The sequence below is a fragment of the Mycetomoellerius zeteki genome, unplaced genomic scaffold, assembly GCF_001594055.1.
Source record: "Mycetomoellerius zeteki isolate Tzet28-1 unplaced genomic scaffold, Tzet1.0 scaffold119, whole genome shotgun sequence".
NCBI lineage: Eukaryota > Metazoa > Arthropoda > Insecta > Hymenoptera > Formicidae > Mycetomoellerius > Mycetomoellerius zeteki.
This window is the reverse complement of record NW_017256116.1, coordinates 304,450-320,818: the sequence shown is the minus strand read 5'-3', so window position 1 is coordinate 320,818 and position 16,369 is coordinate 304,450. Positions and strand designations below refer to the sequence as shown.

At 36.3% G+C, this 16,369-nt stretch overlaps 1 protein-coding gene across 5 annotated transcripts in view; it reads right to left on the bottom strand.

The window, feature by feature from the left end:
• Positions 1-16,369, bottom strand: part of sona (sol narae metalloprotease) — a 53,906-nt gene that overhangs the window by 33,836 nt on the left and 3,701 nt on the right. Inside the window, exon 1 of one of the 5 annotated variants that reach the window (XM_018460427.1) lies at positions 15,069-15,083. The exons of the other annotated variants lie outside the window; for them this stretch is intronic. The gene's annotated coding sequence lies outside the window, so the exon portion shown is untranslated. Of the gene's footprint in view, positions 1-15,068; positions 15,084-16,369 lie in introns of those variants that run through there. 5 annotated transcript variants of the gene reach the window in all.

Below are 16,369 nucleotides of genomic sequence, written 5' to 3'. Positions count from 1 at the left end.
TTTTAACCATACAATGGGACATAAGTCGCCGCGATTGGCAATTTCCCCGGTGTTCTACGAACCAATCAATAATATTCTAATTAGATTCTCGCGGTATTCTTGCCTCATATCCTCACGCTAAACGCGTTTAGAATTAATTACCGAGACAAAAAAAGAAAAGAAGAAGAAGAGCGTGAGAAAAAACTTGTTTCACCATCCTGCGATCGAGAAATTATTTTAAGTTTGCCATTTTACTTTTATCTTAATTAACCACAAACTTGTCGAAGCGCGCGCCATTAATATTGAGATTCCATCGAGATTTTTATAATTACGAGCCATTCGGTATACGATTGCGGTAAGTGTTTAGATATCTTCTATCTTCTTTTTTTTTGCAAACTACACAAAACAATCATCAAGTGTATTTTACATCGCGTGTTTGTCAGAGTCCATTAACATGCATAATATCGTCGTTTAAACGTATTCTTCCGCAATTCACGGAATATTCCGTGTTTTTTGCTTGCCTTTTCCATTGGTTACCCATGGTTGTAGATTACTCCATTTTTCTCACTTACAACAACCGACGTGGCGAAAGATAACGAGATGTACCGTAAGTTAATTTACGGTATATCCGCAATAATGCATCTCTCAGCGGCTCGTCGCGATAATTATCTCGGCAACTGTGTGCGATTAGTTTCCGCGAATGTTACTGTCGACGCGTTAACGTAACGCGCCTAATCGCCTCTCAGACGGCCAATACGCCACGCCGCGTGTAACGAACGAACGTAATTACTTTGTGCAAGAGGTAAGTGACCTTTCGGTAATCGGGTGGCTTCAGAGAAATTTCGATTGCGTAAAAGATGTCAACGGGGAGTCATCACCTCTATGGGGGGAAGAGCGCAAGGCAGGTTGCCGTACACCCGTAATGCGCTTCGCCGTTATGCAAGATACGCAACGATGCAGAAGTCACTCATGCGGGACCTATCTACGCAAGGACACTCTCGGGAATAGAATTTTCAGCCCGCGATACGGTGCAATCGTCGTTTGTGCAACGTTAAAGACCTCGGCAATGAGGACAGATATGTGGCAGAAATTAGTTCACGCGTTTACACGGGGAATTGACTCGACGTTACGCTCTTTGCGTACGATTCTATCGCGCACTTTAAATAGCGCTTACTACAATAAGCATGAATGTGCAAAAGAAAAAACTATGATTTCTTTGAAAAGAAAATAAACAAACGCGAGATTAACTCTTCTCGCTGGTAACGTTCGCCTTGACGGCTGCAACTTTCAGCTGCATTTTACCAATGTAACGCGAGAGTGACGATTGATAAATCTTTTAAAAGTCTGGTTAATAATTTAACTTATAGGTAAGTAAATAAAAAATATCTTCTTTCTTTAAAATTTTTTATTCTGGAAAAGGAAAATAAAAAGTATTGCCCAACTACCCAAAAATCTCAAAGATTATTATTTTTTTACATTCCTTTATCTTACAAAGTAAATAACTATATAAAATATAATAGTAGTTAAAATATGCTATAAAATTAAAAATTTGTTTGTGATGTTCTGAATATCTCAAACTTGCATATTTTCAAACTATGCACCTACCTATTTAAAGGTTAAAATCGCGAACTATTGAAACCTTGAAATCTCTAATTAAGTACACCTCGGCCTGTTCAGCAACCAAGTAATCGCGAAGTCGTACTAGTAAAACGACAATCTGTTGATTGCATCACGAAAATACAACATGAAAATTCCACGATTCGAAACAACTCGACTCACGTTGATTCATTTTGTATTACTTCGCTGATCCAGGAGTGGTCAAAATCGCGAATGTTTAACGGCGATCGACCTCGACGCCGCGTTCCACATCCATCGTCGTCGCACCATTTGGATCAATTTCGCGTTGTTACCGCGGGTCTGTTGTCGCGATGCGACAACCTTGACCCGTATCGAACTAGACCGATCCTTAAAGTAGGTGAGTTAAGTACGTATGCATATTTCGCAACGTTGTTCCCAACACCAATTTCACTTCGACCGTGACTCGAGTCGGAAAGCGACATGGTGTAGTCTCTCGCACCGTCTCATTCTTTTTATACCGGCTGAACGTATACCGTCTTTTCCAAACGCAGCGATGTACGAAGTACGTTCTCTCTCACCCGAGCGTACATTCTTGAGTGTCTACATCTTTACGAGTAATAATATTCGTATCTCTCGTTCCTAGATATCTGCAAGTCCTGTCGAGCCGACTTTCGAAATTATCTAATACCTATAATTTCTCGTAGATATTTCAAATAGATTATTCGATTATTCAATGGAGTATGCAGAACGGAGATAGTTTTGGTATTCGATATCCTGAAAATAGATCACTTTCTTTATATTATGTGAATATTATAATTTAGACACTGAAAAATATAAATTAAAAGCATATAGTATTTTTTATATGCTTTTTCATATTACAATGGGGAAAAACTGTGCAAGGGAACTGTTGCGCTTTCTCTCTCTCTCACTCTCTCTCTATTTATCTATCTTACAATTAGAATTGTCCTTCAGCCGTTATAAGAAAAAATTAAATTTCGAAGTCACGTCATTTCTTTACACAATTCCGGATGCCTGTTAATCAACATAATACATGACTTACCCGACATGATGACGAAACAGAAGCTATCGACGGTAACGCCACGACTGTTTAATCTCTTCAGTCAGCAGATTACAATTAGGATGGTAGTGCGAAACACTCGATATGTACCTAACGCGTAATGAAATGTCGCTTTCAGACCGTGCGACAATGACGACATTAAGCGTTACCGGTGACACACCGGTGTCTCTCGTTGCGATTGTCAACAGCGAGTCGATTCTTTCAACATTCGAACACGGGAAACGCAATACGTATAAAAATTAGCTAATAGCCACGCTGCCTCGCGCTGAAAGGAGGGAAAAAAGAAATTGACTTTCCTATTGTTTTCGTAAAAAAAAATTCACAATTTAAATAATTTTTTGTGATAAATGAAAAACATTTATCACTAAAAAATTATCAGAGTAGACAAGAATTAAAATTAAAAATTATCTAGTATAAGGGACAGATTCTATAAACTCACGTCTGGAAGAATAATAATTCAAGAGTCTCGATCGTCACTGTCAATTTTGTTTTCGCAAAACAAGAAAAGGAAGAAACGTTTCAAATTATATAAAAGAAGTGTTATCGCTATTTATATGTTCGCCACGGGGCATAGACAAAAATTAAATGTCACCGTTTAAATTGTTACGTAAACTGCGGAGAAGTTAATTGCATCACCTTTTTATATAAATATAAACGCACACGTTCGCAAAAACCTAAACGTAAAGCGTATGCGAACGGGCAGAAGAAAACAGCCAAACATTCAATTTGACATTCACATTCGTTTCAATTTTCGTATTTTCCAGGACATGTCCGTAAATCCATGTGGGCATCAGATCGCATTAACATAAATAAATTTTAATTTCCTTACAAACTTGTACTTCGGCGAATCACCATCCGACGTGATTGACGAGCGATAGCGTAAAAAAAGAGGCTCGCGCCAGTCGTTTGTCACTGTGTACGGTATTTTTTATCAATTTCCTGCACGTTAAACTAATTACGACAACTGTTATTATGTCTTCGCACCTAACGGCAGTGTTTTTTTTTTAATCGGTGCAGCGGTTCTCAGCCTTGACCTGCATTCAAACATCATAAACCATGATGTATCCACGATGATTTGCAGCGAGTCAGAATTCAGACCGACATGATGAAACGAATCTACGCGTGCCAACTGACGTACGCATATTTTGTACAGAGTGTTCACAAAATGCATTCGGATTTCGACACAGATTGTAGAAATTAAACAGGTGGATAAAAGATATATTCCAGATTAATCCAGAAGTAAGAAACTTTCGAATCACCAAGAAATCAATATAAAAATTAGTCGGATTCTCACCCTTTCGGACAAAGAAAAGAAACATTTGAATTACGATAAATTAATAGCTCAGTAATAATATCGTAACACGAAGCACGCTCAGATACACATTTATAAGAACTTGATTCTTTTACTCACTCAATTTTGATACATAGTATATATTTCACGAATACTCTGTATACGTTCACGAATCACGCGCTTGACATGAGATGCACGAGAATGAAGAACTCGAGGCTTATCGCCGCTGAATTGTGCCAAGAATCTAAGATGGAAATCTTTTTCGAATCTTCTCACCGAGTGAGAACTTAAAAGCCACGCTTGGTATGTAAGCCGACGCACGCGTGATACGCACGAAAAATTCGTCAAGCTAGTGGCGCGAGAATAAATCTCTGTCGTTTTACGTGACGCATTTCCATAGTTTCAGATGTTGAGGTCACTGCCCCAGAACTACTAAATTTAAGAAATATAATTCCACAAAGAGAGAAGAGAAAAAAGATTTTCTTGTACTAATTGTTCTTTCTGAATTGTCATTTATTGCAATATCTTTTCCAAGATGAGATTGTCAATTTTTATCTAATTAATTTTTTCTCATTGTCATTTATCTCTTTGTCGTCAATAGACGTGGACAGTTTGATAAATCAATGATCTTTTATACCTTTTTTTTAACCAAAATTCGATTTATTTTTCAACATATTTTTTATCTCTTTTTGAAAAGTCACTGATTTATGGAATTGTCCACGTATATATACAATACAAAGTGTGGTGTAAAGAACGACGCGTGATATTTGTTAGATGACTCAAACGTGGAACTGCCGCTCTGTACGGAACAGCTGTGTACGATCATTAAAGTTCCACTTGCAAGTGCTACCTCTAAATGTAACTGACGCTGTAACGGCGGGGCTATTAGTAATAATGACAGACAAGACCGTACGTAAAAATAATAATCGCTGCAAGAATGCCCGCCGCTACGTGGACGTTTTTCCTTGACTGGTGCATTTTAAATCCTTGCTTAAATCCAGGTCAAAGTTGTAATGTAACGCGCACACGTCGTGTACATAAATAAATAGCACACGTATTCTTGCAAATAAAGATCATTAACCGCGCGACTGTGAGTGATGTGTCGGACTGATGACTACTCCATTACGGAGAAAAATGAAAATTACGATCTGCTAATTTTGGTTGCATATAACTGAGTGCCTGCAATCTTTTCTGATAAATTTTTCAAAGAATTCTTGCTGAGTAATCAGACGAATATATAATCTCTAATCAAAACGAATATAAAACGTATATGAATAACGTATATGAATAACGGTACCCCGAAGAGATTTTATTCTAATCTCGAATTTAGGTAGGAAAACGTTTGTAGTCAACATAAATCCGGATTTACCCTTCTTAACGGTAACTGTTCTCTGACTTGGTTTTAATTTAAGCTTTCTTTTAACCGTATCGTAATATCTAGTGTATTATCTAATTTGTATCTAGCGTATGAATTTTTTTTATGTCCTTACGATATTTGTGGTATAATAACATTAAAATTTTAAAATAGTAAAATACATGGAACAAAATTATCCGTGTAAAAACGCGACCCCCATAGGTCTTCGCGCTCGATTGAACATAAATGGATACTCATGATACCTGTGAGACCTACTTAAACTATGTTAACGTTAATAAGTTCACATATCTGAAATGTAGAAAATCGCTTGGCACGATTGTTCCCTTCGCTATATAAGATACCGACAATTCCTCGCAATTAAGGACACGTTATGAACATCAAGGTGCAATAAATCAATCGTTTGTCATGTGCAAATTATAATTCGCACCTCAATACTAAGATAACAAATTAACTCCTTCATTCTAATGAATCGTAATATTTGAACTATTTCTGATCGATAAATATATATATATATATATATACTTGCATGCTAAAATATTCAAGAAATATAAAACTATGTGCTAATAGATTATAGAGATCCTTGGTCGTCACAAATAAACTTTATTATTTAAAAAAAAGTAAAATGTTATATATTATTACATATTATTTTAAGAAATAAGGAGAGAGAGAACCATTATTACACACAAAAATACGATATATAAATTATATCTCATGTGTAGAAATAAAGAAAAGAAGATCTTGTTTTTTAATTTAATCTAACGACAAAAACTGTTCATTTCCGAATTAATTCTATTAAAGAATTAATTATGCATTAATGAAACAATTATCGTTAAACTGAAGCGTGCTTCAATTGTATTACCAATCGCATTTAAAAACTATGCGACCAACGTTTGTGCAAGTTGTGCAGCAACCGAATCGATTCGGTATCTTTCTTTTGATATAAGAAACAGAATAAATTTATGTAACATTGTTATTTAAAGTTACACAACTATTCTCTTGACTAAAAATTCTACTAGTTACACAATTTCTACGATAGCGGTAAGTAGACAATTTTTTTTCAAGAATAATAAATGAAAATTCCTTGTTGAAAGGAGATATTATCGTGAAATCTCTTAATAACAGACAATTTACCGTTACCGTGGTGGTAAGTGTGTGATATAGTATATGTGTACAGATAATCGGAATATTTTAGGACTTCCGATTATCTTAACTGTAGATTTAAATTATCATCTTAATATTCCATGTTGAATAAAAAATTGTGATTAGCTTCTAAAAAATGTAACACGACGTTTACGACTTTTTCACATATCTTTTTAATTTAACTTGACTGATTTTGTTAAAAAAGAATCACAAAATCATATAAGGTAAAGATTTAATTAATTATTCATTCGATCACGGTATTCTCGTTTCGAATGGTTCGACTTTTGTACTTCGGACCTCTATTAGTATAATTTGCGCACTTGTCGCTCAAGACATGTTTCGCCATAGAGATTCGCAATCCGGAAGGCGCGTGTCAAGGTCGCGCGCATTTTTCCACCATCGAATATTTAAAGCAAATGATAGCTGCCGGAATTAATATTTGAGTTACATAATGTATTCGCCGACGTAGACCGATAAACCGTCAAAAATACGTTTATTTTGTATTTTGTAATTAAAATAAAATGGGATAACTTGACCCAGTCAGAATTAGGATTGTTGATGTCGAATGGACTTTACTATAAATATATTCATAAATGCAAAAGCTATTTATGTTTATCTTGAATGAACAAGCTTTATTTGAAATATATCACATTTGATTAATCAAAACGAAAAAGTCTATTCATTATTCGATATATATTCAATATAATGCCTATTCATTCAGTGTAAATATAAATAATTTTTTAATTGATGATGAATATATTCATAGTGAATATTTCTATGTTTAAGCAGAACAACAAGTCACGATAACGACAAAATAATATTAAAATGATTCGGAAATGATTGAAAAATGACTTTTAATGATCATTTTGGAGTCATTTTGACATCATAATGACTTGTTCTGCTTGGATACGATCTATTGACAACTCTAGTCAGGATAAATTACTCTCTCTCTCTCTCTCTCTCTCTCTCTCTCTCTCTCTCTCTCTCTCTCTCTCTCTCTCTCTCTCTCTCTCTCTCTCTCTCTCTCTCTATATATATATATATTTGGCTCACAAAAAATGGCTAGATAGTACATATGTATAAAATCAGGATATAAGACGTTTTAAAATGTCTTTAATTAAGATATCATCGGGACATTTTTTATAAAATATCTTATATCCCGATTTTGACATGCGTTCTATCCGGCATTATCATAATTTGAGCCAAAGTTACTCCATTTTACGAATTATGATAGTACTGTATTTTCCTCGCAAACAAGAACAATAAGAAGCATAAATTACAAATCGTAATTTTTTCTCATTCTTTTCTGTTTCTAAGAATATCTATCTCGCTTTTCTTCGTACTACTCTTTTCACTGTCATCATCGTCAAAGTATTACTCGATTGCTGACTTATACATCTTCCCGGCGACTTGTTATCTCGCGCCGATGGGCAAACTATCTCATGTTGCACCGCTACGAAGCGAGAATCTCGTGGAACGTGGACGGGGAGGGAAAAATGTATTCTGGGTGCGTCTACTATTGTACCGTCGTCGCGTGGTTCTCGCATTTGATTACGAGAGACGTGTGTATACGACGAGAGAGCCAAGCCAAGGAACGAACGGCTGCAGCGGGCAATACGAATGGAATGGAATGGAACGGAATGGAACGGAATAGCAAGAGTGTGTTACAAAATATCAGCTTTCACCATATCGCCACTACGATACCGAGACGTGGAGAGCAACGCGCGCGTCGTCGACGACGATGTCGCTGGCCGATGCTATCGTCCTCATCATCCTTGACCCGCGAGATACCGCAGACGGGATTATACACGAATCGATAATTGATACGTCAATATAGCACTGTCGTTTTCTTACGCGAAACGTCAACTCTAAATATTGCGCGTGCAGATTGCCTGTATAAACGCGATCATTTATAGCAAGTATGGAGAATGACAATTAAAAAAAATTAAAGTTAATCTTTTTCTCGTTATATCCACGGACAGAATAATGAATCGCTGCCAAGGAAATACTGAATGGCCGCGTGTCGTAGAAGTCACAAGAGGATTAATAAATAGTAATTGGAATCGAAATATCATAAGGCGCACAAAAACAATTTTTTGATCCGGAGATTAGACTATGACGTTCTTATGTATTTTGACATTGTGCAACCGAATCCGATGTCCAAATTGCTTTATCACGTCATTCTTTCTTTTCTCTCTAACGCAGAGAGAAAAAGAGGAAAGAAGAATGGTGCAAGAAGTTCAGGTGAAAAGAACAGCTCTAATGTAAGAATGAAGATGTCAAGGATGGACATTTCGCAAAATAAACAAACGTGCTGAATCCCGAAAGCAGATGACGCCGCTTGTCACATCGTGATTATTGATAACTTCAAAAAAATCTGTATTCCAACTGAAGAAGTATCTTCGTCAAAAAAAAAAAAAAAAAAAAAAAAAAAAAAAAAAAAAAAAAAAAAACACCAACTATGGGCAGTTGTACAGGCACGTACACAAGAGACCGTGCTGTGCTGCCTCGCGAAAAGATTCGTATCGCGAATAAACATCTTCGGATCGGGCAGTTCGTTGCGTAAGAGAGAGAGAATCACGCTCGTCCGACCGAGGCCGCAAAAGTATCGCACGAAGAAGAGTCACAAATCGTTCATCGCACCTGAGGAATCCCCCTTTTCCCCATAATGTCAGACATCCACGATCGTAATCCCTAATTGCAGGTGAACAGTCGTTCTTTAGAAGGGGCCGTTCCCGCCACCAACGTGGTGTTTTCACGTGGTGTTCCACGTGAGCGCCGTGTCTCAATGCTACGGCGCGATTGAAAGTAAATTCTTTTTTTATTGACAGGATATATACCGGCGTGGCTGCTCGTAAACCCGACACTTCGCGGCGTTTCTCTAACTAGCCAGATAGAACATAGTCATGACTAAGTCATAATGATACCATCATGATGTCATTTGATACTTAAAAATTAACTTATAAGTATCTAACTAATAAGGTTATGATAATGCCCTTATGATAGCCCTTGTTGTGAATTTTGTGTTCTACTTCCCTGGCGAAAATAAAAATCGGAGCTTAAGTCAAATGTGAGGAGAGAGTAATAAAAGCTTCTAGGAGGCGAAAATTGAAACAACGAAACGTAAAAGAGGCGTTTATGTTTCGTTGTTCCAATTTTCGTCTCTTAGAAGCTTTGTTTACGCTTCTGTTACTCTCTTATTACATACTTGCGCTCCGAGTTTTATTTTCGCCAGGGTTGGAATAATTGCATTACGATGGTACGTTATTTCGCACATTATGATCGGGGGTTGTTTTTCTTTTTTTTTTTAAATAGAAATATAACGATGATAATTCAAATAGTCAGTTATAAACGCTATTTCGCATACACTCTTCATTTTCGATTTTACGACACGTGTTCATTATGTATTCCAGTAAACACAGTGCAAAACACGGCGATAAAGTGAGAAGAGGCTACTTGAAACCGATGACTGTAAGAGGGAGTCATTATCATTTCGCAATTGTACTATTATATGGCTGCAACAAAAATGTAAAAAAAAGGAAAAAGCTGTCAAGTACTGCGTGCATAAAGATACATTTATATCTCTGAATTGAGCGATGAAAGTTTATAATCCGCGTAAATTAATGTCTCGAGACATAAACTCATCAAGAGCGACGACATCGCGATTTCGCTTTTCTGATTCTTCTCGTTCGTTATGCTTGACGCACGAGTTAATTAATAACTTTGATCATTTTATTTATAATAGGGCGGATTAGTTGACAGATTTTTGTATACAGATCAATGCCCGTGATTCTTAAGATACCGCGTCCATCGCACCGGTACGACGTTCTCTCTTCCATGAAACGTCGATCAGGCGAGAGTCACCATCGATTCGAAGTCGAGTTCGCGATTCACAGTCTCGCGAAAGGACTTTCGACGTTCAAGAAATCGCCGATTCACTTTTGCAATCGTCGAGCGTACCCTCGATGCGAAGCGGACGCGCACAGCTGATCCAGATGACTTAGTGCTTAAAAGTCTACGAGCCATAATTTTCCGCTGGCAATGACGTTTTTAACCGTCACCTACATCGCTGATGTATTATATGATGTGTAATCAGGGTCTTGGTTATGAATTGCAGATTTTTACATGAAAGTTGCTAGAAATGATGTATTAAACGACAGTGACGACGACAACAAAGGCGAAGACGAAGACGATGACAATGACTGATCTTTCATCATGGGCGTATCCAGAATTTTTTAGTCGAAGAGGATTTATCAATTCTGTTATTACATAAATAGCAATTTTAATCGAGGGCGTTGCCTCATTTGGTCAAATGAAATTTGGTCTTGACATTCACTCCAAAGAATTTAGAGAGAATATTTTGTCAAAGCTCTATAATTAACGGAAGTTCCAGAAGAAATTTACTTATATAGTCGTAAGGAAGAGAAAAAAAATTTCATGTGAGAACAAAAAATTTACTCCGAGTCAAAAAGAAAAAGTTGTATTATTTATAATTAAAAATTAAAAAATAAATAAAGAATTTCAAGGAGAGAGAGAGAGAGAGAGAGAGAGAGAGAGAGAGGGCTTGAATCCCTTAACCCTTCATGGTCACACTGGGTTAAAATGACCCGAGCATTTTGTGAAAAATTTAATTTTAACACTAAAAAAATCATGTATTAGAATTTGAAAGTTACATAGCATCGTCTTTCACGCTAAATTCTAATGTTTACGATTCTTTTTTAGTTTTTTGTTCAAATTAAATTTTTCACAAAAACACCAATGTTCCATTTTCTTAAAGGATGAAATTATATATTGTGTTTTTTTAAATTATTGCAACTAATACTATCGATTTAGTAATACTTTAAAGATGGGTCGGGTCATTTTAACCCAGAGTAACCATAGTGTGGCTTTTTAGAAATGTGATCATGAAGGATTAATCCTCCATTGGATACGCCTATGTCTTCGTCAAAATTCACGTGAGTTATAGCGAATTGTGATTTTTATCTGTAATCATTACTCAATCCATTATAGTTCATTATCGTTGCGTATTCTTAATAAATCGAAGAAATATTTCTCATACAATCAATATTTTCTTTTTAAAACCGTACTTGTATTACCGTAGTATATTAAAAAAATGTCATTAATAAAAGATAAAAATATAAGATGAAAGGAGCTAAAAAACATGTTCCGTTTTCTAGGAATTCATGTTGATAGATTTTCATGTTGGATGTCAGAAATATTTATTATAATAACATCTATTAATCTAAGATCGAAAAAACAATAATTAGCAATTGTGAGATGAACTCCATGATGTGAAATCAACCCTCTTTGAAGATGCTGGCACGATGGAGCAAGATTGCGTAATGGAGAACAGTGAGGCAATCGTGGCAGTTAAAATGGCGATTTCAATTTGCGATATATCTCAAACGGACCGCACAGCCTTTGGCATCATAAATGCAGTCTTCGTAATACCAATATTGCTTATATTGCAGCGTTACATGATAATTGATGTTTTCAAGGTTTTACGCGTTATATTAGAATATTTATGATTGCGATTTATGATTTAATTTGTTTACAATGACAATCATCGTGGATTTGAGGCGATACTTTATTCATACTCAATGCATCGAACAGTAATTAATACATTCGATTAATAACATGAGTGTCACTCGGAAGCACGCGCAACTTGTACGCAATCAGCTTTTCCAATCTTTTTTCTCTTACGATAGATTTTTTTCAAAGAGTAAATATTTATTATCAAGATTGCTTATATTAATTTAAGCCCGATTTAATTAGACGTATATTAATCCAACAACGTAAGAACCTACATTTTATTTTTTTATGTAACGATAGAGAAGATGAAAATAGTGTAAGACTTTATTAAAAAAAAAAAGAGTATTTTTTACGTAAAGTGACTGCATTGTGTAATTACAATGGTTTTGTTTTGAGAGTCAAAAAAGAAGAATCTCAATATATGCCATATGTTGTATGCATGGAATGTTGCAATAATGTAGTGAGGGAAGACACAAAAAGAACCTGGATTATTGCCTCGAACAAAACCATAAAAATCAAGACGGCACGAACGTAACCTTTTCTCAGGATTGGACTCGTTACCCAACAATAATTGTCGGGGATGTCCTTTACGTGCTCGACGGACTCACTCGGGGAATTACAGGCGGTCTCAAGAGAGTACATAAACTGCCAATCCGGACGTAACGTTCATATATCAAATGTATCTTTATAATCATATTATCGGCGGGATCGTTCGTGCGGTTTTTCCACTATTTGACACGGTGTCTTGAGAGACGTCGAGTGATAGACGATAACCACAATTGCGAAACAAACTTTAAATATTTTCCGCTAGAACGTTTCGCAATTCAATACATCCGTCTCGGGGAGAATCATTAACCGTTAACCCTTTCGTCATTAGAATGATTATTGATAGTTGATAAATAGAAACTTTCATCGGTTATTTCCTGCTCTACATTTAGTTAACTGGTTCATTATTGAACGAGCAAATTTCACAATAATGACATGTTTATGTATAAGATACTTCTCGATATTTTTTCGGATTATAGCACACAAGATAGCATACAAATGTCTGGATCAATGAGCATGTTACGTAAATTAATAAGGCAATTTTATGCTGGATGATTATTGGTTCAGACGGTTTCATGCTATGCTATGTTTATGCATTTTATGTTGTAGCCCTTATTGATTGAACAAATATGTGTCACAATATCACGAAAATAAGATTAAGTTCTTTCGTTATTTTAACACATTTACGCGCGAAATGATCGATTTATGTCGGGAAGACGAAACGCGCTGCGTGATATAAAATTTATGCTACGGAGAGTTAATGGAGATCGACGCAACACTTGCGGCGTCCTACTTTGTGCGTGAACTATTCACCGCGAATACTTATCGAAACGTTGCTTTTCTCCCCAGTGTGAAAGTGCCCTCCCCCTCTTAAAAGACTTTGAAAAGAACGGCGTATATCAAAACTTTGATTTCAGCAGTCCCGTTTATACAGTGTATGAGACGATCGAGGAAACGGCGCTCGCTAAGCGGAAGGAAACTCGCGGCGCGTCGAATATTTCCGCGCAATTAGTAACAGCTTTGCCCACACGTGAAAGCGACGTAAATTAAATCAGCCGTTAGAGCAAAGAAACAGAAAGCAACCTCGGCTCTACATCGTCGCATGTATCAGTATATAATTGCACCGTGTTATGCAAAAGTGAGTTAACTCGCGTAGTTATGGCGAATTACTTCGAGTAAATCGAATCGACAAGTAATAGGTCTTTTTTGTTCCCCTTTGAATAATTATATTTTATACATAATAAAATATAGAAATATGCAGGAAACGAATTTTATCATATAAACGTGGAACATTGCATATACTAATTAAAATGCAGAGTTTTATGCTGCACTTTTATTTTCTTTTTTTAATTAAAAAGAAGCTCGTGATTTCGTCATGATAACCATCGATTTGTATTTGTCGAATGCAAAATACGATTGAAAAAGAAGAATCTAATAAAAATGTCTTTATACGAAAAAAAAAAATAGTTTTGCTAAAGTATCAAAAAATTTAGCTAGATACAGATCTGAAAATAATTTTGTTGGACCATCAAAGTAATTAGATAGAAATCTCAAGCATGATGTGTAAAATATTACAAAATGTTTTGAAATTCTATCAACTAATTTGAGCGTCTCCTCTACATAATTTTCTCGATGGTCCAACAAAATTATTTTCAGATTTGATCTATATAGCTAAATTTTTCAATGCTTCAGCAAAACCGTCCTTTCCATGTACTTATCGTTGATTATGTTGACTTTTGAGACCTTAACAAGCTTGTTATCGACCAGCTGCAACGCGAAACCTGTAAGGCAAGCCTCGATAACGGCTATGTAGGTAGCTATAAATAAAATGAGACAACGAAAAATCAACACGCACAACTATTTGAAAAGTATAATCGTTATGAACAAAAACTCAAACAATTCTACTAGGATTGTAGTTTTCCGCATTTTCTCCGCGGCTACGTTTAAGTTCTCAGATGCTGGCAATTCGTTCTCCCAAACGAGATCGAATTCTTCCACTTTGGAGGTACGATGTCTAATTGGAACGATTAGCAATTCTCGGGTCAACGATAGCGACGTACGAGCCATATAAGCGCATACTTACGTTATACAACATTATACGATTCTCGTGGGTTTCGGTTCGTGCATACGAGCATATACGATCGCAAATATTGAAAACGAAAGTTTTATTCCGCCCTGCTTTTACGCGCACCGATTTTCTCTTTTTGTATCCGCTCTCTTTCGTTACTCGATCGTTGCCGATGTAACTGTAGCTTGGTAATGTTCATGAAAATGGTTCCTTCCGTAATTTAATCAAAGCGATTAATCCCGTGGAGCTGACGTAAGCGTGAAATCATTAATTACGCGAGATTGTTGTAAGAAACGTTCGTTGATCCGCGAGACTGACAATGAGATTCCGCTTCCTCCTGGAAAAAGAAATCAAGACCGCGACTCGCACGCTTGCCAGGAGGACGCTCCGTTTCGCGGCCGCGGGCAGATCGTGTCTGGTGAGAAGAAACGAGAGTGATTAGATCTCGCTTTCGATGCTACGCATGCACAACCGGGTCTACCTTCTCTTGAACAGAAACGTTCTCTCCTTCCCGAATCGTTCGAAGCGCACGATTGTTTGGCAATGTGTCACATGCTGCGCGAAGGCACGTACAGGTACACGACGTTCTTGATACGTTAATACGTGCAGAAATTAAAGTCAGATTGAAAGAATCATTAGGTCTCTTAATTAACCTTCGATCACAGCTACAGATTATTTGAACCCGGAAAATATTTAGACGATTGTACAATCCGTACGATTACTACTCGGAAAGAATAATTTTGCTGGAGTATATAAAAATTTAGCTAAGTACAGATCTGAAAATAATTTTGTTGGACTATAAAAATAATTATGTAGGAAACTCAAACGTAATGAGCACCGCTTTAAAAATTTTGACAATTTAGGAACCGGTTTTAGCGTCCTACATAATTATTTCGATAGTCCAATAAAGTTATTTTCAGATCTCTTATATCTAGCTAAATTTTTAGATGTTTCAACAAAACTATTCTTTCTGTGTATGAGTTACTAATCCTATCGGTTTTTTTTATAAGATATTTTCTAAATTGCAGGTCAAAGAACTCTGTTAATCACTGTAAGGTGAAGGTTCATTTGCATTCTGTACTTCAAAGAGGCTTTAGAACTTATAGGTAGTGTAGTAACAGTAATAATCAAGGATTAACAAAAACGATAACAAAGAATAATAAGAATAAATCAATATGCGAAGCTGGATAATATTACAGAAAATAAATGATAAAATTAAACACGCGCGTGCATCTTTTAATTTAACGCAGGACTGAATAAGCGGAGGCGATAAATGACATTCCTCGCTGCATTCTTCATCGGCGTCGGTTTCGCAACATCGCCAGGAATGCTATCTATTAGCTCCTTTAGGCTCGTATAATTTCACGTGACTTTTAATTAAACGTTTATTCGGACTATCCGTGCGACGCCAATTATGTAAACGGTGTGCTAGTTAGACTAGATAGAGTATCCTCTATGGATTATAGTACTTTTGACTTATTCGGGTGTTACGTGTGGAAATCGTGCGTAGCAGACCAAATGTTCAAGACCAAAATGTTCGAATCTCGATCTTAAAAAAGTGACCTCTACTGTAAATAAAATCCGCGCGTGTCCTGTCCTGACTAATGATTGCAACATTAGCCTTGTCATTGTTGAGCACACTTAGCAACCAATGGTGAAATAAATCGTGAAAAAAGTCCGTTAATTAAAGTTCATCAAGATAAAAGTTCTTTGGACGAAATTCGATCGCATTATAGCGGATCTCTTTTTTATACGCATAATTAACGTGCGGTTGCAGTTTAA